General features: G+C 46.4%; 1 long non-coding RNA gene across 1 annotated transcript in view; it reads left to right on the top strand.

Annotated features, from left to right (window-relative positions):
- The window catches only part of LOC126066731 (uncharacterized), a 35451-nt gene extending 9487 nt beyond the window's left edge, over positions 1 to 25964 (top strand). The window contains exons 2-3 of the long non-coding RNA XR_007515234.1: positions 24730 to 24825; positions 25248 to 25964. This is a non-coding gene — a long non-coding RNA (uncharacterized LOC126066731). The remainder of the gene's footprint in view (positions 1 to 24729; positions 24826 to 25247) is intronic.
- The last annotated feature ends 371 nt before the right edge of the window (positions 25965 to 26335 follow it).

The raw sequence follows: 26335 nt of genomic DNA, 5'->3' as shown, positions 1-26335 counted from the left end.
CTCTCTTCCCCTTTGCGTGGACCCTGGTGGAAGGGGCTATAGTGTCCAGACTGACTCAGGGCACACAGCCCTTCTCACCATCTCAAATGCATAAACCCCAGGGCTGATGTGTCTCCCAGTAAGTGAGTGGGCAGCACCTGACCTCACGGGGCAGCTCAGTGGTGGATGCCTCCCTGCCTGATGTGGCCCCATGAAATATACCTCATTAATAAAATCATTGTAACAAACATTCACCTCCTGCATTTTTGATCCTATCCCGCGCAAACAATCCTCTTTTAAAAAAAATTTAGATATGTTTTAATCAGACTGCTGGACTTTTGGATGGAATTGATGGATGGACCTCAATTCTGAGTCTGGGGTAGTTGTACAGCAGTGGTGTCGGGGTGTTACTGGGCCAGGGAGCAGCATGGCCTGGGGTGGCAGGTATTTACGTTGCTCTCAGAGGAAAGGGCCCAGAGGATGGTGACTGAAGAGAAGCATCTAGAAAATGCATCTTTGCCTCCACCCCCAGCGCTTTGCCAGCTGCAGGGAGGTTATCTAACGTACAGGGCTCAGATTCTTCACCTGTAAACTGGGGTTGAGAGGGCACCTGGCTCCTAGGGTGGTTGTAAGACTGACTAAACGTGATGCTGTGTGTAAAGAGGTCAGCACAGCGGCCATCTCACCTCATGTGATGGTTAACGGATGTGTCAGCTGGACCAGGCCGTGGCGCCCAGCACTGTGGTCAGACACTTGTCTAGTTGCAGTTATGAAGTCGGACCATGTGATTAAATCAGTTATAGTTGGATGGCAGAGGAGGCTGGAGTCTTCTAGAGGCCCAAGTGGGCTGGAGAATCCAAGATGGCATCTTCTCTGGCACGTCTGGAGGCTTAGTGCTTCTCCAAGTGGTTTCCCTCTCCATGTGGCGTGTCGTCCTCCAGGCCTTTCCACATGGCCCATCTTTTCTAGAGTATATATGGATTTATTACTTGGTGCCTGATTTTGAAGGGTAAAAAAGCAGAAGTTGCCAGGCCTTTTATTACGAGTTAGACTCGCAACTGGCGGTGTCAATTCTACTGCATTCTATTGGTTGAAAGGAGTCACGAGGCAGCCCTCAGGCCCATTTAGTAAATCTCAAGGTAAATCAAAACTTGGGAAGGTGTTACAAGAAATATAATAAAATGCCAAAGAACCCTAGTTTGTGATTGGAAAACTAGCACTGCTTTTCCTATTTTCTAGCCGTGTGGCTTGGGCACATTACCTCTCTAAGCTTATCCCTTCAGTGAATAAGTCAATACGTGTGCGGCAGGCAGACATTATTTAGGTAATTGCTTGATTCATGGGGACCAAAGCCAGGCTGGACAGGATGGAGAATGAGTGGGAGGCGAGGAAGAGGAGCAATGACTACAGACTACTTGGTTTTCTCATCTATAAAATGGGAATGATGTTGACAATGATGATGATAGTATCTGACGGGGGAACTTGTGAAGAATAAATACAGTGATGCATGTAAACACTTTGGACAGAGTGTGGCACCTGGGGAGTACTTAATCAGTGTACATTACTTTTATTATTTGCCGTGTCTAATAGTGCTACGTGAAACCCTTCTGTTGTGGGGGTGGCAGGAGTCATAGGAAAGTTCAAGGAGCCTGGGGCTTCTACTGTCTGAAGCCCCATTTCTGTCACTAGCTCTTTGTTTCGGCACCTGCTGAGTGAGACATTGTCACTCTCCTTTGGGAGCTGAAATGGGAGAGAGCCAGTCTTCCTCAAAAAGGAGAGATTCTCTCACTTCCTGCGAGACCACGGATTGGAATTAACCTTATTAAAGTCAGACAGGGCAAGCATTCAGCGAGGCCCAGAAGAGGATAGTCTTTTCAGGTGGCACAGGTGTCTGCTGTCGTTTTCCCTGCTCTTTGCACCTTTTTGTAGAAGGAGTTTCTAGCCTTCAGCTACCACCGGCGGGTGAGGTTTCAGTACTTTCTGGAGGTCGAATGAGATGCTGGATGTGGTTGGTTCACGGACTGGAGGGCAGTTGAGACACGGGAGGACTCCCAGGAAGGTTTTCAAGGCTTTTGGGACAGTCTTATAGGAAAGAGAAACTGGCCGCTCTCTAGAACAGCTCTTGTGGGTCTCATAAGGGAGAAAAGATGGCTTCCGGTTGAAGGGGAGTTGGGATTTCAGGCAGAAACACAGAATCTGAGAGACTTATAGTTCAGTCCATCTAGCTCCTTGGATCCCAACCCTGGCTGCATATGAGAGTTACCCACGAGCTTTAAAAAATGTAACTGCCGGGAGGCCTCACTCTACCTGATTTTAGAACCTATTATACCGCCACAGTAGTCAGAACAGCTTGGTACTGGTACAGCAACAGATACATAGACCAATGGAACAGAATTGAGAATCCAGACATAAATCCATCCACCTACGAGTTTTTTTTTTTTTTTTACGAGCAGCTGATATTTGACAAAGACCCAAAATCAGTTAAATGGGAAAAGACAGTCTCTTTAACAAATGGGGCTGGCATAACTGGATATCCATCTGCAAAAAAATGAAACAAGACCCATACCTCACTCCATGCACAAAAACTAACTCAAAATGGATCATAGACCTAAATATAAAATCTAAAATGATAAAGATCATGGAAGAAAAAATAGGGACAACGTTAGGAGCCCTAATACATGGCATAAACAGTATGCAAAACATTACTAACAATGCAGAAGAAAAAGTAGATAACTGGGAGCTCCTAAAAATTAAACACCTGTGCTCATCCAAAGACTTCACCAAAAGAGTAAAAAGATTACCTATAGACTGGGAAAAAGTTTTTAGCTATGACATTTCCAGTCAGCGCCTGATCTCTAAAATCTACATGACACTGCAAAAACTCAACCACAAAAAGACAAATAACCCAATTAAAAGATGGGCAGAAGATATAAACAGACACTTCACTAAAGAAGACATTCAGGTAGCTAACAGATCCATGAGGAAATGCTCACGAAATGCAAATCAACACTACCATGAGATTCCATCTCACTCTAACAAGGCTGGCGTTAATCCAAAAAACACAAAATAATAAATGTTGGAGAGGCTGTGGAGAAATTGGAACACTTATACGCTGCTGGTGGGAATGTAAAATGGTACAAACACTTTGGAAATCGATCTGGCGCTTCCTTAAAAAGCTAGAAATAGAACTACCATACGATCCAGCAATCCCACTCCTTGGAATATATCCTAGAGAAATAAGAGCCTTTACACGAACAGAGACATGCATACCCATGTTTATTGCAGCACTGTTTACAATAGCAAAAAGATGGAAGCAACGAAGGTGCCCATCAACGGATGAATAAATAAATTATGGTACATTCACACAATGGAATACTATGCATCGATAAAGAACAGTGATGAATCTGTGAAACATTTCATAACATGGAGGAATCTGGAAGGCATTATGCTGAGTGAAATTAGTTGCAAAAGGGCAAATATTGCACTGTTATAAGAACTCGAGAAATAGTTTAAACAGAGAAGGAAATATTCTTTGATGGTTACGAGATGGGGAGGGAGGGAGGGAAGAAGAGGGGTATTCACTAATTAGATAGTAGATAAGAACTACTTTAGGTGAAGGGAAAGACAACATACAGTACAGGTGAGGTCAGCACAACTGGACTAAACCAAAAGCAAAGAAGTTTCCTGAATAAACCGAATGCTTTGAAGGCCAGCGTAGCAGGGGCAGGGGTTTGGGGACCATGGTTTCAGGGGACATCTAAGTCAATTGGCATAATAAAATCTATTAAGAAAACATTCTGTATCCCACTTTGGAGAGCGGCAACTGGGTCTTAAAACGCTAGCAAGCGGCCATCTAAGATGCATCAATTGGTCTCAACCCACCTGGAGCAAAGGAGAATGAAGAATGCCAAAGACACAAGGTAATTACGAGCCCAAGAGACAGGGCCACATAAACCAGAGACTACATCAGCCTGAGACCAGAAGAACTAGATGGTGCCCGGCTACAACCGATGACTGCCCTAACAGGGAACACAACAAAGAACCCCTGACGGAGCAGGAGAGCAGTGGGATGCAGACCCCAAATTCTTGTAAAAAGACCAGACTTAATGGTCTGACTGAGACTAGAAGGACCCTGGTGGTCATGGCCCCCAGACCTTCTGTTAGCCCAGGCCAGGAACCATTACCAAAGCCGACTCTTGAGACAGGGATTGGACTGGACAATGGGATAGAAAAATATGGTGGTGAAGAATGAGCTCCTTGGATCAAGTAGACACTTGAGACTATGTTGGCATCTCCTATCTGGAGGGGAGATGAGTGGGCAGAGGGGGTTAGAAGCTGGTGGAATGGACACCAAAAGAGAGAATGGAGGGAAGGAGCAGGTTGTCTCATTAGGGGGAGAGCAAATTTTTGTATGAGAGACTGACTTGTAAACTTAAAGCACAATTAAAAAAAAAAAAAAGTCACTGCCTGGGTCTCATTCCCAGAGATTCTGGTTTAATTGGTTTGGGATGGGGCTTAAGGATTCTCTTTTAAAAGCTCCCCAAGTGATTTTAATGTGCAGCCAGGGTTGAGAACCAATGATCCAACTAGCCCTTTTTATCCTGTAGATGGATAAACAGAGGCCCCAAGAGCTTAAATAATTCAGCCAAAATAATAGGCCAATTACTGGCCATGGGATCTGAACTCAGACCCACAGCAAAATCTCTTCAGCACTAACACTTTGGATCAGTTTTTTTTTTTTTTAACAGAGAGTAGCTGCAGTGTTTATGCCTTTAAACCCACATTTGGGTATATTATTTAATAGTGCTAGCATATTGTAGCATAACCCTGCTGGCACAACAGTTAAGTGCTCCACTACTAAATGTAAAGGTTGGCGGTTCGAACCCACCCAGTGGCTCCATGGGAGAAAAACCTGGCCATCTGCTCCTGGAAAGATTACAGCCTAGGAAACCCTATGGGGCAGTCGGTCCTACTGTGTCACCTGGGGTCGCTATGAGTCAAAATCGACTCGACAGCACTTAACAACCACAACCACATACTCTAGTAGGATTAAGACTGTTCCAGAAATACCTGGCCTGTGCCCCAGGGTTTGCCATCTTAGTAGGTGATGATGAGCTCAGGTTTTAGAGTCACAGAAGGCTGGTTTCAAATGGTAATTCTGCAGCTGCCATCTGTGTGACCTTAGCCAAATTACCCAACATCTCTCAGCTTCCGTTTGCTGTTTCTGATGTAAATATTCCCTTAGAGAGTCAACACAGACTATCGTCCTGGTTGGGAAGATTAAATAAGATACTGTCAGGGAGTTCTTAGCACACCGACACCAAAAAAACAACAAAGCAAATTTTTTGCCTTGGAGCCAGTTCCGACTTACGGTGTCCCCATGTGTTTACAGAGAAGATCTGAGCTCCACAGAGTTTTCTTGACTGTAATTTTTATAGAAGCAGATCACCTAGACCTTTCTTCTGTGATACTGCTGGGTGGATTCGAACCACCAGCCTTTTGGTTAGCAGCCTAGTGCAAATCACTTGCGCCACCCAATCTGTGTCTCTTAAGCAGTGGTAGTTATTACGATACCCTGTGTGCTTTGTGTATCTGCCTTTTGGGTAAGCAGCTCTCACCCCGGGGGTGATTTTGCCCTACCCCAGCCTCCTGGGAACATTTGGCAACGTCTAGCCCATTTGTCACAACAGTGGGGGATGGTGCTACTGGTGTGTAGTGGGCACAGGCCAGGGATGCTGCTAAATATCCCACATTGCACAGGACAGATCCCCCTACCACAAAGAGTTATCTGTCCCAAAATGCCAGCGTACCGAGATCCAGAAACCCTGGTCTGCATATCCGAAAAGAACTGGGAGCTTGAAGGCCAGAGCTGTTGGGCGTTAATAGGGTGGTAATTCTCCATTCTTGCACTGCTAATGCGGGGAGCCTGAGTTCTGTGGGCTGTGAACAGCCCCGTGTCTACCCTTAGTCCCCACGGTGGGAGGATTTTCCACCTCTTTACCGTGACAGCCTGTAGGTAACATCACGCTGGGATTTACACTCCTTAGAGGTGCTGTGAGAATAAATCCACACCCAAAGCTTAGAGATGCTGGACGGAAGGTCTAAATAAAGACAAGACGGTTGCATCAGGTCCCCCTGGAGGGCTGCCTCTCTCCACGGTTGTGCTCTGGGCACCTGGGAGTTACATTCACTTTCCTCTGTCATGACCTCATCGTTTATAAACGACAGTCACCAAGCTTGGAAAGTATGAAGCAGAGTTGGCAAGTGGAAAACTCACTCAGCTTTCTTGCTGGAGCCTTGTGTCTGGACTTATTTATCTTAAAATTAACAGGAGGATATAATACTGGTAGGCAAGCTCGGTTATGTGAGGAGAGAAGAATGCGTGTAAAATTCTCCTTCAGAGCCCCAAACAGTCTCATGTTTGTCAAGGTTACTGCTGTTATTTATTTTGGCTGCTGTTGAGCAAGTGGTCCCTAGGTGGCGCTACCTTATCACACGAGACGAGGCTCCTGCTGTCGACTTAGTTATTAATATAATGTCAGTCTTGGAGTACATACACCCTAGAGTGAAAAATATAGTAACAGGAAAGATTTAGTTCTTAAAATAAGTCAGCAGCCCGGTGAAGCAAATACTACCATCCCCCCACCCCAGTGCCATCGAGTTGATTCTGACTCAATACTACCATGGCAGGTACATTTTCTTGCTTGCGCTGATGGGAAAGGGCATTTATACCTGCAGGCTTCTGGCTACAGGTATCAAATGATAAAAATATGCAATTAAATGAAACCAAGCAGTAGACTTGGCCTCAGAAGAGAATGAGAACCAGCTGGGCTCAGTAGTAGATCTGGGATCTGGCAGGACGTTTCTCTGTAATGACATGACAGGGGGGAATGGCTGTTTCCCCCCAGGCATGGTATTCTCTGTCCAGGATCAGTGCTGGGCTTTGCGTGCTGTAATGTGCATTTATGGCTGACTGTTGCATCAGTGTGTGGTTGTAACTTGGAGACCCTTTTAGTTTTCTGGTTGGCTCTTCCTGAATTATGAAAGGCCTTACCTAGACTTAGATGGCGACACCATGTTTCTGAGCTTCCACTTTTTCATCAGGAGGAGAGGGATCACTTTTCTTACCTGCCTTAAACCAAAAAAAAACCAAACTCATTGGCGTCCAGTAGATTCCAACTCTTAGTGACCCTATAGGACAGAGTAGAACTGTCCCATAGGGTTTCCAAGGCTGTAATCTTTACAGGAGCCGGAGCTGCTGGGTTTAGCAAGAAGTGCTTAACCACTACACTACCAGGTCTCCTTTCACCTGCCTTAGAAGCAAACCAAAACCGAACCCCCTGCCGATGAGTCCATTACGACTCGTAGTGACCCTACAGGACAGAGTAGAACTGCCCCATAGGGATTCCAAGGCTGTAATCTTTACGGAAGCGGACTGTCATATCTTTCTCTCTTGGAGTGGCTGGTGAGTTTGAACCCCGGGCATTTTGGTTAGCAGCCAGCCAAGCACCTACACTACTTTGCCACCAGGGCTCAATCGCAGGAGGGATGGCCAGGAATGATCCTAGGGAGCACTATGTAGCGCTGTCATGGTGATGGTGTCCAGACTGCTCTCCAGTCTCTGCCATAGCAGGCCCGGCGGGGGCTGTCTAAACTCAATTGCAAGGGCGTTTAGAATCGCTGGTTACAATACAAATTCATAACCATCTTGCCACTATTCTGTACACCTTGTAGCCATGTTTTTTAAATGAGCCAAAGATGGTTTCTGTATATTAGCCCCAGGTTGTTTATTTCTTCATAGCAAGCTGAGGCTCGTTAGCTCAAAATGCTTGCCAATGCCTAATGCAAGTGTTTACACATCCAATTGTTTTAAAAATAACTGAAATAAGCAGATTTTTATCCATTTAGGGCCTGCCTGCTTTGCATATCCTACAAAACTATGCTCAATATCTGCTAGCCGTGTTGTTGTTGTTAGGTGCCTATGAGTCAGTTCCAACTCGTAGTGACCCTATGTACAACAGAACGAAACACCGCCTGGTCCTGCACTATCTTCATAATCGTTGTTATGCTTGAGCCCATTGTTGAAGCCACTGTGTCAGTCTTTCTCGTTGAGGGTCTTCCTCTTTTATGCTGACCCTCCACTTGACCAAGCATGATGTCCTTCTCCAGGGATTGGTCCCTCCAGATAACATGTCCAAAGTATGTGAGACGAAGTCTCTTCATCCTGGCCTCTAAGGAGTATTCTGGCTATGCTTTTTCCAAGACAGATTTGTTCTTTTTTTGGGAGTCCATGGGATATTCAGTATTGTTCACCAACATCACAACTCAAAGGTGTCAGTTCTTCGGCCTTCCTTATTCATTATCCAGCTTTCACATGTATATGAAGTGATTGAAAACACCACTGGCTTGGGTCAGGCACACCTTCGTTCTCAAAGTGACATCTTTGCTTTTTCACATTTTGAGGAGGTCTTTTGGAGCCGATTTGCCCAGTGTAATGCGTGTCTGATGCCATGACTGCTGCTTCCACGGGTGCTGATTATGGATCCAAATAAAATGAAATCCTTGACATCTTCAGTCTTTTATCCGTTTATCATGATGTTGCTTATTGGTCCAGTTGTGAGGATTTTTCTTTTCTTTACGCTGAGGTGTAATGCGTACTGAAGGCTGTGGTCTTTGATCTTCATGAGTAAGTGCTTCAAGTCCTCTTCACTGTCACCAAGCAAGGTCATGTCATCTGCATAACGCAGGTTGTTAATAAGTCTTTCTCCCATCCTGATGCCCCGTTCTTCTTCATGTGGTCCAGCTTAGGGTTCTGCTAGCCATAGATAAGATACACATCTGCTAGCCATGGATAAGATAAAGACCCCAAGCTGCTGTGGCGGTTTAAAGCTCCCTGACCCCAAGACTTCCCACTTTGCTGCAGAAGGACATAACCGAGACATATAAGCTCCTCCCTCTGCATTCCACCTCCCCCTGAGACTTCTCTTGTCCTCTTCTGGTGGCTCTCTGCACTGTTTGCCTTTGGAGGGTCTCCTGCTGTGGGGCACGGCTCCCCTCGTGGACACTGTCAACCTGTTGGCCCCAATAAATAGGTTGTTGTGCAACAGTGACATCTCGTGGTCATATCTTTTTGCTTGATCAGCACAGAATTCTCTTGAACTCACTGTAAGCCACTACTATGAAGTCCCAGCTGGGTCAGTGCTTTAGAAAGGGCAGCGAGGTACAAGGAGGAGAAGGTGGTTTTGGATCCAACAGTCCTGGGTTCCAGCTCTGCCACCAACTAGCTCTTTGACCTTGGGAGTGGCATTTAACTTAAGCCTCAGTGCTCTCAACTGTAAAATATGGATCAGATAGGCAGAGAGGTTACAAGGGGACGTAGGGATTCAAATGAGCTCTCATCTGTGGGAAACTGATAAGGCTGGCAGACAAAGCGTCTAGAGACACAGGATCAGAAGAGGAGCCTCAAGAATGGAGATGGGCAAATGCCATTTCTACCACCCTAATTCTGCTACTTTCGGGTTTGCTTGCGGCTGCCCAGACTTCCAGTCCCTAAGCATGTGTAATAAATTGTTGCAGTGTATCAGTATGTTCTTCAGTTTGTTGACTTGTAATCATGTAATGATAGGTATCCTGGATAGAGCTGCAGGCATGGTAGCGGCACTTTAGGAACCTTAGCTCCATCCATTTCACTCTCACAACCACCTACAAGGTAAGTATTATCACACCTGGGGTCTAGATGAAGAAATGAAGGCAAAGTCACTGGCAGAGAGTCTTAAGGCAGGTAGGGGACAGAGTTGGGAGGGAAACTCAGATCCATCTGAAAAGGAGGTTGGCAGGAAACTCAGTCATCTCATATGAGAGGCAGAAGCTCTTGTATTTTTTTTCAAATTATGAAGTGTCTACAGGCTGCTCTGCAAAGAATACACAATGAATTCTTGTTCACTCATTAGTGATGCTTTTGAGGGCTCAGCAGGCACACATATGCACTCCTCCACATGGATGCAAACTTTATGAGTTGCACACATTCTTCATGTTACAAATAGGCATGGACTCAACTGTGTGTCCCACAGGGTGGCTTCCAAAGAGCCAGTTAGGAAACCTGCCAACAGAAGGGGCAAATAAAAGAGATAGGGACCTGCTGAGTCCAAGTCCAGTTGAGCCCCTATTTCTGCCTCCTTCACAAATCTTGTTTAGAGTAGGGCAGACCCCTAACCCCAGTGCTCCTGAACCAGTTTTTCTGGGCCAGTGATTCCTTAGGGCTGAACACTCATCTTTCTGGAGTGACAAAGTGGTGGACAGTCCCTAGCACCCTTTTGAGGTCAAACCTTTGAGTTGAAAATGGTTCTTGAAATACTCATAAACATTCTACCTGGGGTTTGCGTTCAGATATGAGTGCTTCCTAACGCACCTCATTACTGAAGTTCATGACTTGATCAACATACATTTATTTAGGAGTATTTTATATAAAAAATACTGTCGTACATATCAAGGAGCAGTGCAAGAAGCGTGGACAATTGTCCTTGCCCTCAGGGAATTACAGTGCAGTTGTGGGAGGAAGGCTTACATAGATGGAGGTCAATGGATAATATGAGGGAGTGTAGCCCAGAAAGAAGAGATGATGCATGAGTGCAATACAGGAGTTCAGTTGAGGGAGAGATACCAGGATGCCAAGGGGAGGTTCATGGAGAAGATGGCCCCTGGACACCCTTTTAGCTCAGTAATGAAGTCACTCCCGAGGTTCAGCCTTCAGCCAAAGATTAGACAGACCCATAAAACAAAACAAGACTAAAGGAGCACACCAGCCCAGGGGCAAGGAAGAGAAGGCAGGAGGGCCAGGAAAGCTGGTAATAGGGAACCGAAGGTGGAGAAGGGAGAGTGTTGACATGTCATTGGGTGGTTAATCAGTGTCATAAAACAATATGTGCACTAACTGTTTAATGGGAAACTAGTTTGTTCTGTAAACCTTCATCTAAAGTACAATAAAAAAGAAAAAGAAAAAATATATATAAAGTATAAAAAAAATACTTATCATCCTTCCTAGTTTTATCTAGTGGAAAAAACACGAAATTAAATTGTTAGATACAAGAATTTAATGCAGAAAGGAGTTAAGTACAGGATTTTCTGATTTTACTCCTTGGAAATAAGACACTTTTTATCATCTGTAGACTTCCTACCCACTTTGCCAAATCACTATTTTTTTGTTTCATGTCTCTTTTATGTGGGTGCTTAATTCTCCCATAGCAATTCTTTGTAAAAATGTATTTCTTACTTACTTAAAGAAAAAAAGAAAACGTGATTGTATTTTACAATTAAAAAGACATGATAATTTCATCCTGAGTAGTGGCAGTGGGAATGAAAAGCAAGTGACAAAAGTGTGCGATATTGGGGGGGGGGGTGAATAAACGACCACACCTGGTGATTGATTTGAGATGTAAGATGTCAGGAATGTAGAGATAAGAGATTGGAGATAGAGGTAAAAAGGAGTCAAAGAGAATTGTCTCTGTTCCTGTCTTAAGGCAAAACATCTGCTGTGCTCTGGTCCCTGATCAGGACTTTGCTCCTGCAGTCACCTCCTCCCCACCATCTTTACATTTTCCCTCTCCGTGGGATTATACCGCCTGCCTGCACACGAAGACGTTGTAATGTCCCATCATAAAAAATGGCCCCAGAGCCTCATACTAGGTTATGTTTCCTTTCCACTGCTGCTCCGTTGTTTCTCTGCTCCTCTTTCTATCAAAGCTGCTCGGAAGAGTCATCTGTCCTTGCTGTCTTATCTCATCCCTCCCTCTCATTCTCTCTTCAGTCTCTTCAGCAGGTTTCCCTGCTTCCACTACGGAAATACTCTGTCTTGTCTCCTGTGACCTGTGGTTGGTCTGCTGCCGTCAAAGCAGCTCCTGACTCATGGCAACCCCGTGCACGACGGAACGAAACACTGCTGAGTCCTGCACCATCCCCATGACAGTCGCAGAACAGACTGCCCTGTGACTTACATATTGCTAAGTTCAACGGTTGGTTCTCAGTGTTCACCCAACTGGACCTTGGGACATGGTGGACCCTTCTTTCTGAAACATTTGCTTTGCTTTGCTTCTGGGACTGTACTCCTGATTTTCTTCTTATTCCCCCAGCAGCCACTTCTCAGTCTCCCTGGGCTCACTCATCCAAGTCCCATTGCGTTAAACATCTATGTGAAATAGGAGCCCTCTGGCCATGATCTCCTAAGCCTGCTTTATTTTCTTTGATAGCACATATCACCACCTGATGTTGGAGTTTATACTTATTTCCTTGCTTATTGTTTGAGTTCTTGCCATGCATGAGGGTGGGAGTCTGCTCACGGCTGCCTCCCCAGACCCAGGGCAGTGCCTGTACAGAGGGGGCACACAGTCTATATTTGTGCAATGGGGAATGAACGGACATATGGCACCTGTCGCTGGGAATGTGAGTCGGGGGGATAGTTGGTCTTGGGAAGATTCCAACAGTCTAGTTCTGGACCACTTGAGCTGGCAAGACAGCCAGGTGGAGGTCCAGGAACTGCTGGAAGTTCCAGCCAGGAGCCTAGAAGAGGCCTTGAATTAGAGATGTCTGTTTTTTTTGGGTCCTCATCAGTGTGATACCAGAGGAACAGAGTGTCCTTAAGGAATCAGAGGCCTGAGGCCTGAACTTGGGGGAAATGAGGTGTGGGTTAGGGCTGAGGAGGAATAAAGAGGGAAGAGGTGCTATCATGTCCTGGGAGCTGAGGCAAGAGATTCAGGAAACAAGGCCTGGCTAGCAATTTGAAATCTTGTAGAAAAGTCAATGAAAATGGCACTGAACTTGGCAATTAGGCCATTGGAGAAGGCAGCTTGAGTAGGGGAGAAGCAATGATATTTCGGGGCTTTGGGTGTAAGAGGGGCTTGACAAGGAAAGGAAGGAGAGACAAAGGAAGGCAGCTTAAGGGGCAGGAGCTTAAGGAGAGGAAAGACTTTTTGCCCCTTAAGGTTGGGGAGGCCTGAGTACATGTCACAGATTGTTTATCAGGGTTTCTGGAGACCCTGGGCGCACGGCTCCGCAAAACCAACAAATCAATATGACAGATTGTTCATACTGATACATAATATTTATACACCTGCATAAATAAATCAACAAAATTACATACCACAACAGCATAAAAGCTATACTATTAAAGTAACAAATGAAACCTTATCGTTGATCCTAACTTAAGTCCTTCACAGACTGATGGTAACTTTCATGGACAACTCTGTTCTGTTGGACCTTGGGTGTGTCCAACAGCTCAGCTCCCATCTATAGACACTAGGAACCCGGGGGTGAAAATTCTTCTCTGGTCTATAGGCGTACATTAGGATTTGAACCTAAAAAGGCCCCAGTGAGAGCCCTAGAGTGCCTCTCTCTCCTGGTTTCTGTCCTTTTCAGAGTGAGAGGGCCCAGCGGGAATTCTCACTTGATTGAGAGTGAGAATGTGGTAAGCCCAAATGCTCTTAGTCAGAGATAAACTAATCAGTCAAATTGACATGGGAGTTTGACTCATACATACTGGGACTTACTCATTAATCTGATGTTTGTCTAATCTATTGAATACCTTCAAGTCACAAGCATGGCCAGGCATTGAGGGAGAACCAAAGAGGATACAAACAGGTGATCTCTGCCCTCAGAGGATAAGAAAATGCCTAACATTTTTGTAGTCCCTTTGTTTTGCAAAGCCTTTTTTTACATACTGGTGGTATCTAAATTGTCTCAACAGCCCTGAGAGATGGCTGTAAGTGGACTGCCCCAGGTTGCCAGAGGCAGAGCAGGACCTGGTAAGCAGAGAGGTAACTATCGGAGGTTTGGAAGGGAACGTGCTGGAGGGAGGGTGCAAGGTTTGAGAGGTCTACATAAGGGCCCAGTGACCCTGAGCACAGGAGAGGTGGGTCTCTGGAAGGAAGGGGGATGGGCCTTCTGTGGATGGGGGGGGAGGGCAGAGGATGGGGATAAAGTGGGGAAAGGAGGACATTCACTCCAGGTGCCCTCAAGATCATGGCAAAGAGCGAGATGAGATGGTCTGCTTTGAGCGGGCTCGAGATGTTTAGGAAGGGACCAAAGAAGGTTAGAACCAGGTGCCCTGGGCATGTGGGACGGCCTCAGCAAAGCTGCAGGGAGGCCGTGGTTGGAGCTGGGTTCTTGGATTCTCTGGAAGCTCAGTGACTTGTACAGTCTCACCCTCTGGCCCTGGAACAGGAATGAATGGGGGAGCAGACATCCAGAGCTGGAAATGGACACTGGGACCTTCCCTTTTGCTTGATTACTTGACCCTACAGGGAAGGGATTGGGTATTTTTCACTTAAAAAAAAAAAAATTTTCCCATACTGCTTTGCACAACGCCTTGCTCATAACAGTTGTTTAGTAACTTTGGGGGGATTGAACTGATGGCCTCCGGTCTACCTTTTATAAACAGACTCCGGTGAGAGGCCTAGAGAGCCTCTCTCTGCTGGTTTGTATTCAGGTGCTCCTTCCTTCATGCCATACTTGTTCACTGATTGCATATTGAGTGCTATATGTAAGATGTTATGCTGTGCGGGACAGAAAGATGAAGCAGACTGGGTCTGCCCTCAGGGAGTTTTGAGGTCTGATTTGAGTTAAAAAGTATTAAGTGCTGTACGGGAGGAAAAATGAGGTGCTGCACAAACTGAGGAGGAAACGACCACTTCCATTGGGGAGGATGAGGAAGACTTCATGGAGGAGGTGACTGAGCCGTGAAGGAGTTAGGATCTGGCCATGTGGAGAGAGGAAAAGATGCTGTAGGCAGGAAAGCTAGGAGGGCACGTGTGGGGAGGAACAGGCAGTTCAATTTAACGTTGTGCTAACCTGTTGCTGTGCAGTCGATTCCAACTCATAGTGACCCTATAGGACGGAGTAGAACTGCCCCACAGGGTTTCCAAGGAGTGCCTGGTGGATTTGAACAGCTGACGTTTTGGTTAGCAGCCAAGCTTTTAATCACTATACCACCTTGGTGCAGTGTGCTTCAAACCAAACCAAACCTACTGCTGTCGAGTCAATTCCGACTCATAGCAATCCTATATGACAGAGTAGGACTGCCCCATAGAATTTCCAGGGAGCACCTGACAGATTCGAACTGCCGACTTCTTGGTTAACAGCCATAGCACTTAACCACTACCCCACCAGGGTTTCCAACAGTGTCCTAGGTACTAGGTACCCCCAAAAACCCATTGCCTTCTAGTCGACTCCAACTTATGGTGACCCTACAGTACAGAGTAGAACTGCGCTATAGGGTTTCCAAAGCTGTAAATCTTTACGGAAGCAGACTGCCACATCTTTCTCCTGCGGAGCAGCTGGTGGGTTCTAACCGCCGGCCTTTCAGTTAGCAGTTGAGCACTTACCCACTGCACCACACCGCTCCTGTTGGGTATTCAATAGGTATTTATTGATTGAATGAGTGAAGTTGTGTGGGTTAGGGCTAAAGGAGCATGATGGGACCTAGTAAGGTGATCATAAAGGTGGGCTGAAGACCACAGGACACTTAAAACTGTTCTTGCATCTCTGCATATGTCAGTTACCTTAATCCTCACGACAGCCCTATATCCTGGGGCCACTATTTCCCACTTCACAGATGAGGAAGCAGGCACGGAGAGGGTCAATAACTTGCCTGAAGTTCCAAGCTCCTCAGTGGTGACTGGGGCTTGACTCCAGGCAGTTTTGTTGGAAGGCTGAATTCCAGGCAAAGAAGTCAGGATCCTTTTTTTTTTTGTGTGTGGTAAAAATATATATAACAAAACATTTTCCAACTCATTAATTTGTGTCAATTGTGCTTTAGATGAAGGTTTACCCAGCAAATTAGTTTCTCATTAAACAGTTAATACATATATTATTTTGTGACAGTGGTTGCCAACACCACAACATACCAACACTCTCCCTTTCTCGACCTTGAGTTCCCCATTTCCATTTGTCCAGCTTTCCTGACCCCTCCTGCCTTCTTGTCCCTGCCCCTGGGCTGGTGTGCCCATTTGGTTTCATAAACATGGCTCAACTATGGGTATTATTGTTTGTTTTATGGGCCTGTCTAATCTTTAGCTGAAGCGTGAACCTCAGGAGTGACTTCAGTATGGAGTTAAAAGGGTGCCCTGGGGCCATCCTCTCGGGGTTTCTCCAGCTCTGTCTGGGACCCTATATTGTGATCCCTTTCAGAGCAGTCATTGGTAGTAGCTGGGCCCAGTCTAGTTGTGCCGAACTCAGTCTGGTGGAGGCTGTGGTAGTTGTGGTCCATTAGTCCTTTGGACTAATCTTTCCCTTGTGTCTTTGGTTTTCTTCATTCTCCCTTGCCTCAGACAATCATTTTTACATGTATAATTCACTGTCATTGGTCACATTGTTCACGTTGTACAGCCATCATCACTATCCTTTTCCAGATTATTCCACTGCCATTGACAGAAACTCAGTGCCCCCTAAGCAATGGCTCTCCTGTCCCTTTCCCTCCCACGTCTGGTAACTAACTACTAATGAGCTTTGGTCTCTGTACATTTTTTTTTTTCATATACATGAGATCATACAGTATTTGTCCTTTCGTGACTGACTTACTTCACTCAGCATAATGTTTTCAAGGTTCATCTGTGTGGTAAGGTGGCTGAGTTGTTTCCATTGTGTGTATGTACCAGCTTTTGTTTATCCATTCATCTGTTGGTAGACATTTAGGCTGTTTCCACCTTCTGGCTATTGTGAATAGTGCTGCAATGAACATTGGTGTACAAGTATCTATTTGGATTCCTGCTTTTAATTCTTTGGGTATACACCATTAGGATCTGTCTTAGTTATCTAGTGCAGCAATAACAGAAATACCACAAATAGGTGGCTTTTACAGACAGACGCTTTATTTCTCACAGTTTAGGAGGCTCGAATTCTGAATTCAGGGTGCCAGCTCTGGGGGGAGGCTTTTTCTCTCTGTTCGCTCTGAAGGAAGATCCGTGTCTCTTTTGAACTTCTGTTCTTGGGCAGTCTTCATGTGGCTTGGTATCTTTCTTCCTCCATCTCTGCTTCTTTTCCTCCTTGCTTAATCTGCTCCTTTTATATCTCAAAAAAGATTGACTCAAGACAGACCCTCTACTAATACTGCTTCATAAACATAACAAAGAAAACCCGTTCCCAAATGGCATTATAACCAAACTGTCGTTGAGTTGATTCTGACTCATATTGACCCTATAGGACAGAGTAGAACTGCTCCATATGGTTTCTAAGGAGCTGCCGGTGGATTTGAACTGCTGACCTTTCGGTTAGTAGCTGTAGCTGTTAACTGATAGGCCACCAGGGTTTCCCACCACAGGTGCAGGGGTTAGGATTATTTTTGGGGGTCACAATTCAATCCACAACGGGATCCCTCTTATACTGCTCTCTGTGCCACCAGTGTGATCATACACGCCTGAACACGAGTGGCCTCGCCTCCCTTTTCATCTCACTGATACATGCGTCCTCCCGTCTCACACCTCCCACTCCCATGCCCACTTCTCCTCTCACTCAGGCTGGTGATGACATGGAGAGGCCGTGGGTGGCCCCGGAGACCTCATGTGCAGAACCCCAGGGGAGTGCTGGCTGTTTCTGGGGTGGCTCACTGCAGTCTCAGGCAGGGAGTGATAATTACAAATAACTACAGCAGCAGTAAATCTGCTGCAAAGGACCTCTTTAAAGTGTCGAAGAGCAAAGATGTCACCCTGAAGACTTAGGTGCGCCTGACCTAAGCCATGGTATTTTCAATCGCATCATATACATGTGAAAGCTGGGCAATGAATAAGGAAGACCGAAGAAGAATTGACGCCTTTGAATTGTGTGGTGTTGGCGAAGAATATTGAATGTACCATGTACTGCCAGAAGAACGAACAAATCTGTCTTGGAAGAAGTACAACCAGAATGCTCCTTAGAAGCAAGGATGGCGAGACTGCATCTTACATACTTTGGACATGTTGTCAGGAGAGATCAGTCTCTGGAGGAGGATATCATTCTTGGCAAAGTACGGGGTCAGTGGAAAAGAGGAAGACCCTCAACGAGGTGGATTGACACAGTGTCTGCAACAATGGGCTCAAGCATAACAACGATTGTAAGGATGGCTCAGGACCGGGCAATGTTTCTTTTGTTGTGCATAGGGTCGCTATGAGTCAGAACCCACTCGATGGCACCTAACAACAACAACAACAACCGCAGCAGCAGGTCTCGCTTCAATCTTGCCATTTCCAGAGCACCACATCGTGGTTTTGTTGGCTTCACAGCATGAGAATAATGCCAAAACAATTGGGATGTATAGAAGCCCTGCATACTCTTTAGCTTGTGATCAAGCCATTCTGTTTTCATGTCTAATTTTTCATGTGCACTAATGAACAGGCCAATCTGTATATCTGTATTAATAAGAGTCCCCGCTATGACAAAAATGCTTAATCATGTCTCAGTAAGTCAGACACCTGGGATGAAAGCTCTGAAATGGCAGGAACAACGCAGAAATGTCTCAGAGGACTTGTGTCTGGGGAAGGAAAAGTAGCCAAAAAGGGAGCCCATGTATTTTGCTTATATTTTAACAGCTTTTGTTGGATCAGGGTAAAAACACAATGGCTTCTGACATCTAACACCTGGGTTATGTTACTTGGTTTGGCTTTATGGTTGGCCCTTAACAATGACCACCAACTTGAGGACCAATCGCTGGCCAGGAATGGAGCAAGATGCTGGAGAGCTATTAATGCCCAAGGCCTGGACCCCACCCTCGAGGGGATCCCAGCTCAGCAGGAGAGATAGAAACATAATGAGTGACTCACGCTGCCATGTGCAAGAGCAGTTCCAGGATGGGTACAAAGTGCCAGGAATATGGAGGAGGGAGCACAAAGGGCGGTAGGATGGGGGAGCCTACAAGAGAGGAGCTGACGTTTGAAGGATGGGTAAGCTCACTGTACCTAAGCCAGTAACATGGGCATTTATTATGACTATCAAGACATACGTGTTATAGTTTATGTGTGTACTGTACCATTGTATGTCTGGCAGTGCAACTGCTTTGTATACAAGAGACATGAGATACATGTGTCGCGTGCGGAAAGCTGCTGTGTTAACTGCGTCTGGTTGCGCGTGCTAAGTCCCATTCTCTGATCAGAATTTCTGAATTCTCTTATAACCTTATGATGCCGCAGACGTATAAGTGCTTGGGTGATGCCCAACCGGACCTTATGTGGCTCATGGCGTGTATTAAAAGATTCTGGAATGGCAACATAGCAATGACTGAGGCAGATGCTGTTCACTAAGATGTGGGTCGCCTGGCTGTCCCTTTCCTCAGTCACCTCCAGCCTCCCCTGTGATAGACATGCTGCCAGAGAATCCTTGGGTACACTTGAAACCCCTCTGAGTCTTGGTTTTATCACCTGTTAAATGGAAAAATGGTGTATCTTGCAGAGCTGTGGTGATAAGGTGCCACACAAGGGTTAGCCGTGTAAATGCGCAACAGGTGCTTCTTCATTTTGCAAAAATGACTGCGTGCTTCACAGTGGTCAGGTGCTACGATATTACTAAAAGTAGAGGAACAGGTGCGGGAGCTGAGAGAGAGAACGAGGAAGTGGGAGTTTGGGCACAGGGGGACTTCGAGGCTGGACCTTGGGAACCTTAACCCTTTTTCCAAGGTTCCTTTTCCCCAATTCATCTACCTCTTCCAAATCGACACTCTTGGGCTTTGCGTTTGACCTTGTGGTGGGATTAAAAGTGTGTACTGGATTCAGGGGACAGTAGTGAAGGTGAGCTGTCTGACGTTCTCATCTGCATGAACAGATAAACTGTTCTTCGACCTAATCCACAAACCAAAGGGTAAAGCTATCAGGCGGGTCTCTAGGCAGGGCTTTATTGGACCGAAGTGTCTATAGTGACTCTTCATACCTGATAGATGGTTTTGAAAAGACTGAGTGTGCATATTAATTAATTTCCTTTCTCCAGAAAATCAAATCCACTTGCAAGAAGTGTTGGCTGGTTTCATGTCAAGATCCATAACTAGTGAATATAAGTGATGATAATAGAATACATTTTGGGGGCTAAATTGCAGTCTTGGAGAAGCCATGCCCTCTTCCGGTGATGGCTTCCTTAGCTGTTCTGGGCCTCCGTTTCTTACTGTGCCAACTGTGATGAGAGTCTTTAGTCTGCTTTCTTTACAGGAGTGTGGAAAGTTAATAAGATGGCTGAAAATTGGTAGCCATTAGGGCGTTCAAGGCTGAGACCTTTGGAAACAGATCACTAGGCCTGTCTTCCAAGGTGCCTCTGGGTGGGTTCAAACCACCAACCTTTCAGCTAGTAGCTGAGTGCTTAACTATTTGCACCACCCAGGGACTCCTAGAAGAAGAGGTCGCCTCAATAGCTGCAAAATTTAATTGCTGTCTTCTCTTTAATTTAAAGCATCATTTCCCTAAAGATAAGCCAAGGAGTACTACTTCTGAGGGTTTTGTGGTCATAGTGGCCTGGGAAGGCTCTTGGAGAGTCACAGCTCCTGTTACCAGGCTAGAGTTTCTGAGAAGCCCTGCAGAGAAGAAACAAACTTTTATCTGTTTAGCCAGGCGTGTCCCACACTTATTGACTGTGGGACCCCTTTTACACATAACACCTACACTTTGGGAAACTGGGTTAAAGCTTTTCCCCCTGCAGGAACCCTGCGAGATGGTTTATAGACATTATCTTCCTGGTTTCTTTTATTAGCCTTCTGAGCTGCACATTTGCACTCCCATTTTACCGATGAAGAAACTGAGGTTCAGCAAGGTCAGGGAAATTGCTCAGTTACACTGCTAGAAAATGGTAGAATTGGGATTTTGACCTTGATCTGGATAACTCCGGACCACACTGTCTTTTCAGCCCTCTGCATTTCATAATGCCTTACCCATCTTTAGCCAAGGAGGCGGGAAGGGTGGATGGGAAACATTAAGGGACTTAGCTTGAGGACCAGTCAGGTGCAATTTCTTTTTTTCTTCCTCATAGATATGGTCAAGATCTCCCACCTTGTAGGAATCTCTCTCTGCCAAGAAAATGCTTGCAAGGTGGCCAGGCCTCATAAATTGAAGGATTATTGTGATGAAGAGCTGGCTGCCTTTGGATCTGGAGTAGGGTGATGTTTAGAGGAATTAACAGAGGCCCAGCGTCTTTATTATTATCCTTCCATTTTCAGTAATTCTGACATCATGTCTTCTTACTTTTCCATCTGCTGAAGCTCTGGAAGGTTTTGAAACATATCGCCGAGTTTTGGTAATGAATGGTTTGACAACAGAAGCCCTCAGGTGAAAATGTCACATAAAGCATTTTGCTCCCTGTGGCTGACACTGGTCACCCCAACCTCAGGTACCCCACATCAGAGGTGCTTCTGCCTAAGGGCCTCAGGGGAAGGGGCTGTTCTAAGGCTCTCAGGACTGGCTACAGGCTTGGGGGGTCTTCAGGGTGGTGGCCAGAGAATGGAGGACATTGTTGCTGCTAAGGAGTGGGAATCTGACTTCTATAATGCATGGAGATTTCGTCTCTCCTGACTCTCTCCTAAGTCCCTGGGTGGTGCAGATGGTTTGTGCTTGACTACTAACCTTGAACCTATGGAACACAGATCTACTGTGCAATAAAGGGGTCGCCATGAACTGTGACTGACTTGATGGCAGTGGGTTTTGGACTCTCTCCTAGCTTGTTGTTGACCTTCTCAGAGCTGCAGAGGGGTTTGGCCACCACACCTGGCTGCCCTGGCACAGTTTAAAAAGCGTTCCTTTATGTCGCCTATCCTAAAGATAATCTCAAGAAAGTGATTTGACAGAAAGCAGTCAAAGGTCTGAGTGTCCTTCATGGCTCCCCTACCTTCCCTGGGAAGCAGCGTGGGGACACAGCTCTGACTGCATGCTGCAGGTTTGGGGAGAGATGGTGGGACACTGGTTAGGAGTTTGGCTGCTGACCAAAAGGTCAGCAGTTCAGATGCGCCAGGGGCTCCTTGTAAACCCTATGGAGCAGTTCTACTCTGCCCTGTAGAGTCACTGTGAGTCAGAATCAACTCCATAGCAACGGGTTTGGGTTTTTTTTGGGATTTAGTAGAGAGACTGTAGCTTTGGTCAATGTATGTAACCCACCCAAGATGCCTGGTGTGCTGGCTGGCCCGGATGGGCAAAATAAAACACTCCTGCTTTCAAGGAGGTTTGTCTCCGGGGAGGAGACGTGTAAAGATTGCAAAACCAGTGGAGTAAAGGCCTCCTGGGAGGGCCTTGGAGATGAGGAGGCGGGGGCGCCTGCGAGACCTGGGGGCGGGGCTCAGAGAAGGCCTCAGCTCACCTTCCATGTGGGGACTTCTCTCTGGACAAAGGGCCAGGGAGTGAGAGAACGGAATCAGAGTCAGAGGGAACAGCATGAGCGAAAGCAGCTCTAAGGTTTCAATAGCCAGTGAGCGAGGGCTGGGGAGGAACTTTCATTTGATGGGAAAAACAAATCAACCCGGTTGCTGTGGTGCTGGTTCCGACTCATGGCGACCCCGCGTGTGTCAGAGAAGAACTGTGCGCCACGGGGTTTTCAGTGGCTGAGTTTTTGGAAATAGATCACCAGGCCTTTCTTCTGAGGCACCTCTGGGTGGACTTGAACCTCTAACCTGTTGGTTAGCAACCAAGCGCATTTACTGTTTACACCACCCAGGTAATCCAAATAAGACTTAGTGTCTAAGAAAACAACAAACTAAGCAAAAGTTCTTTAATGCAGACTGGGGCTGGGGGCTAGAAAGGGGGAAGGGAAAACCGCGGTTCTTGGATACACGGGGCAGGGAAGAGCATCTCAGCACGTCTGAAGACCCTTGGTGTGGTAGGTGTGCCTCCGGCTCACTGTGCGGAGAACCAGGTTATCTCTGAGAGAGCTTCCACGTGTGGGGTACGGGGTTTAAGCTCCTGTCCCCAGTCTGTCTTTCCAGAATGACAGCTGGGGAGGGACAGGGTCTCTGGCCAGCCTTTTAGAAAGCCAGGCCTGGGTGTCTGAGGCTGAACATTATCACCTGCTATTATTTTATTTTATTTTTTTATCAGCATCAGGCAGCACAGAGGTGACGGGAGGCTCCTTCCTTCCTCCTGCACCTCCGGGGCTGACCTTGAGCTTTTTCTCAGCTTTCCTGCTGGGGCCTGAATACCAGCTCTGTCCCAGCTTCAGGTTGCGAGCTGCAAAGGAGAATGCCCCCTGTTGTGTGGGAGAGGCACTCTGCGGAGCTGTCGGAGCCTGGATATATACAGCGACCCCGGCTGCAATTTGTCCAGAGTGGCTATCGAAAAGAAAATAAGGGAGACCTCACGTCTGCCAAGAAGTCACAGCCCGTAGATTTAAAGCTGGACGAAGTGACTTGCTGACCTCCGTATTACTCAGCGGGGGCCTATACGTCTTCGCCTGATACAATCCTCCAGCCTTTCCCTGACTTCCAGCTGGGGTGGCGGATTAGCCCTGGCCCACTAGAAGCTCCGCCTGCTGCCCCAGGCCCATCACCTCTGGAAAAGGATGCAGGGGGCTTGGTTTGCTTTTCTTATTTGTCTTTATCACCCAGTGACTTTCCTCAGGGTGTCTATGGAGGAGTAACAGTAGGAAAATGTCCTGGAAGAGGACCAGGGGACAATGGCCACAAATACCAGCCCTGCAGCCTAACGCGTTCCTCCTCGGGCTTTGCATGGAGGCCGTTTGTTGAGCCCTCTGAAGAAGGAAATTTGACCTTGTTGGCTCAGGCAGGTGTTTCTTTTTTTAAAAAAATATTTTATTGTGTTTTAGGTGAAAGTTTACATAGCAAATTAGGCTCCCATTTAACAGCTTTTATACAACTTGTTCTATGACATTGGTTACATTTTTTACAGTGTTTCAGCATTCTCATTATTTCCACTATGTTTGCTCTGATTCTATTAATCTGCCTTCCCTGCCGCTTCTTGGCTTCTTATCTTCGTTTTAGGCTAAATGTTGAGCGTTTGGTCTCACACAGTTGATTATTTAAGGGAGCACAGTATTCATGGGTGATATTGTTTATTTTATAATCCAGTCTATTATTTGGATGAAAGGAGACCACCAGTGGCTTCAATTCAAGTTCAAAGGGTATCTTAGGGCAATAGTCTTGGGGGTTCCCATAGTCTCTGTTGGTCCAGTAAGTCTGGCCTTTTTTTTTTTTTTTTTAGGAATTCGAGTTTTGTCCTACATTTTTCTCCCTTTCTATTTGGGACCTTCTGTTGTGTCCCTGGCCAGAACAGTTGACAGTGGTAGCTGGGCACCATTTAGTTCTTCTGGTCTCAGACTAGATGAGGCTGTGTTTCATGTGGGCTGTTAGTCCTGTGGACTAGTTTCTTCTTTGAGTCTTTGGTTTGCCTCGTTCTCTTTTGTTCCAGACGAGTAGAGACCAATCGTTGTATCTTAGACCCCAGATGCTACTCACCAAACTAGGACGTAGAACGTTGTCTTTATGAGTTATGTTGTGCCTATTGGGTTATCCCGTGAGACCTGGCCCAAGCCCTCAAATCCGGTAAACCAATCCTGCAAGGTGTTTGCTCATGTCTGGGTAGTGTCTGTAACTGTGCCCCTATGTGGTTTATTATATATGTGAAGATATATGTAGTGTACACATGCCTACAGACGCACCTGCCTGTGTACACCCATATACTCACATGTGCCTTCCTATACACCTTTATGCATACCTGTCTACCTTTGTAGCCACACACATTTTTTTGGTTGTTATTATTGTTCAAAATTGCATGTTATAGCATTTACCAAAATTGTCCCTTATTCTTGCGTATTTCTTAGTGTCTTCATTTACGTTGGACGTGGTGTGCAGACCTCACCCCTATCGGGTGTTGTCAGGCAGGTGTTCTGATGGCTGGCACTGGAGAGACTGACAGGGTGAGTAGAACAGATGAGCATGTGGGCCTGCGTCAAAAGGTGGGAGAGAGGAAAGGTCGTGGATACCATGTCTGAGGGGCCTTGCAGAGAAGGGGAGGGAGAGCAGGAAATTATACGCTTGGAGAGGCCCAGAGGCCAGGCTGTGAGAGCCGAGGAGGCGGGAGAGGGAGGAGAGGGCCTTCAGAGAGCCAGATGTGGGGAAAAGAGGTACAGTTTTTCTTCTGGGGCTCTTTTTTAAAGCCACTGGAAGAAGTCAGGGAGTCCCCTGGTGGTGTAAATAGTTCATGCGCTCGGCTGCTAACTGAAAAGTTGGAGGTTCAAGTCCACCCAGAGGTGCCTCTGAAGAAAGGCTTAGTGAACTACTTCTGAAAACTCAGCTGTTGAAAACCCTGTGGAGTACAGTTCTACTCCTACACACACAGGGTCGCCATGAATTGGAATCGTCTCTGCAGCAACTGGATTAGAAGGAGTCGGTCTGCTGTGGAGAAGGATGGCTGTGAGCTGTGGAGCGAAGACCTGGCTGGGGGCTGCACCAGAAACAACAGATTCTACCAACCTACCTTTTCTTTTCCTCCTCTTTCCCTCCCACCTCCTCTTCCAGGTTCCCCACCCCTCTTCTGGCACTCTTGAATGACTCCAGGCTCGAGTGAAAAACCTGCATTGGTTTCCACCCTCAAACATCAGATTTCAGCATTTCACAGGTTTCAGGATTCAAAGGTTCTAAATGTACCCAGCTTAAGGGGGTGAGCTGATGAGTGCACAGTTCTCCCTCTGGTTGGGAGAGGTGGTGAGAATGGGTGACAGGTTCCCCTGGTTTCTGTCTGCCGTTTTTCTTTCAAGTGGCCAGCCTCTATTTTTAGAGCATGAAGTGGTTAAGCACACAGCTACTAATCGAAGGATGGCAGTTTGAATCTGCCCGGAGGTGACTTGGAAGAAAGGCCTGGCAATCTGCTTCAGAAAAATCAGCCATGGAAAATTGTATGGAGTGCAGTTCTACTCTGACACACAAGGGGTCGCCATGAGTCAGAATCAACGCGACAGTAACTTTGTTGTTGTTTTTTAGGTGACTGTGGGTGCTGAGAGGCTGGCATCTCCATCGTTGGGGGCGTGTGACTGTCACAGAGGGGCTGGGAGAGAGGGCTGTTGTCCGATGGGTGAAGGCCATGTAGAAAATCCAGTCAGGCTTTTGTCCCACTGCTTGTGAGGAGGAGGAGGGAGGAGGAGGAACTTTGGTGTAAAATCAGAGTTCTAAACTGCAGAGGGCTCAGGGCTGTTGCTGATTGTTCCGGCTTGGAGAAATAGCAATGGCAGCGGCCACCTGGCTGTTGGAAGGCAGGAAAGAGCCCAGGTGCCTCCCAGCGACTTGCTCCCTATTATGGTTTGGCAAAGAAAAGCTGTTCTGCAGCTCTTGATTTGAATAATTTAATTCTCTCTCAGCAGGTTTGAGTCAGGAGGCCAGGGTGTTTATCCGGTGGGATGATCAATCACACAAATTCTCTTTCTCTTCTGC

The sequence above is a fragment of the Elephas maximus genome, chromosome 24 (assembly GCF_024166365.1).
Source record: "Elephas maximus indicus isolate mEleMax1 chromosome 24, mEleMax1 primary haplotype, whole genome shotgun sequence".
NCBI lineage: Eukaryota > Metazoa > Chordata > Mammalia > Proboscidea > Elephantidae > Elephas > Elephas maximus.
Note: the sequence above shows the minus strand (reverse complement) of the source record. Positions and strands in the feature narration are given on the sequence as shown.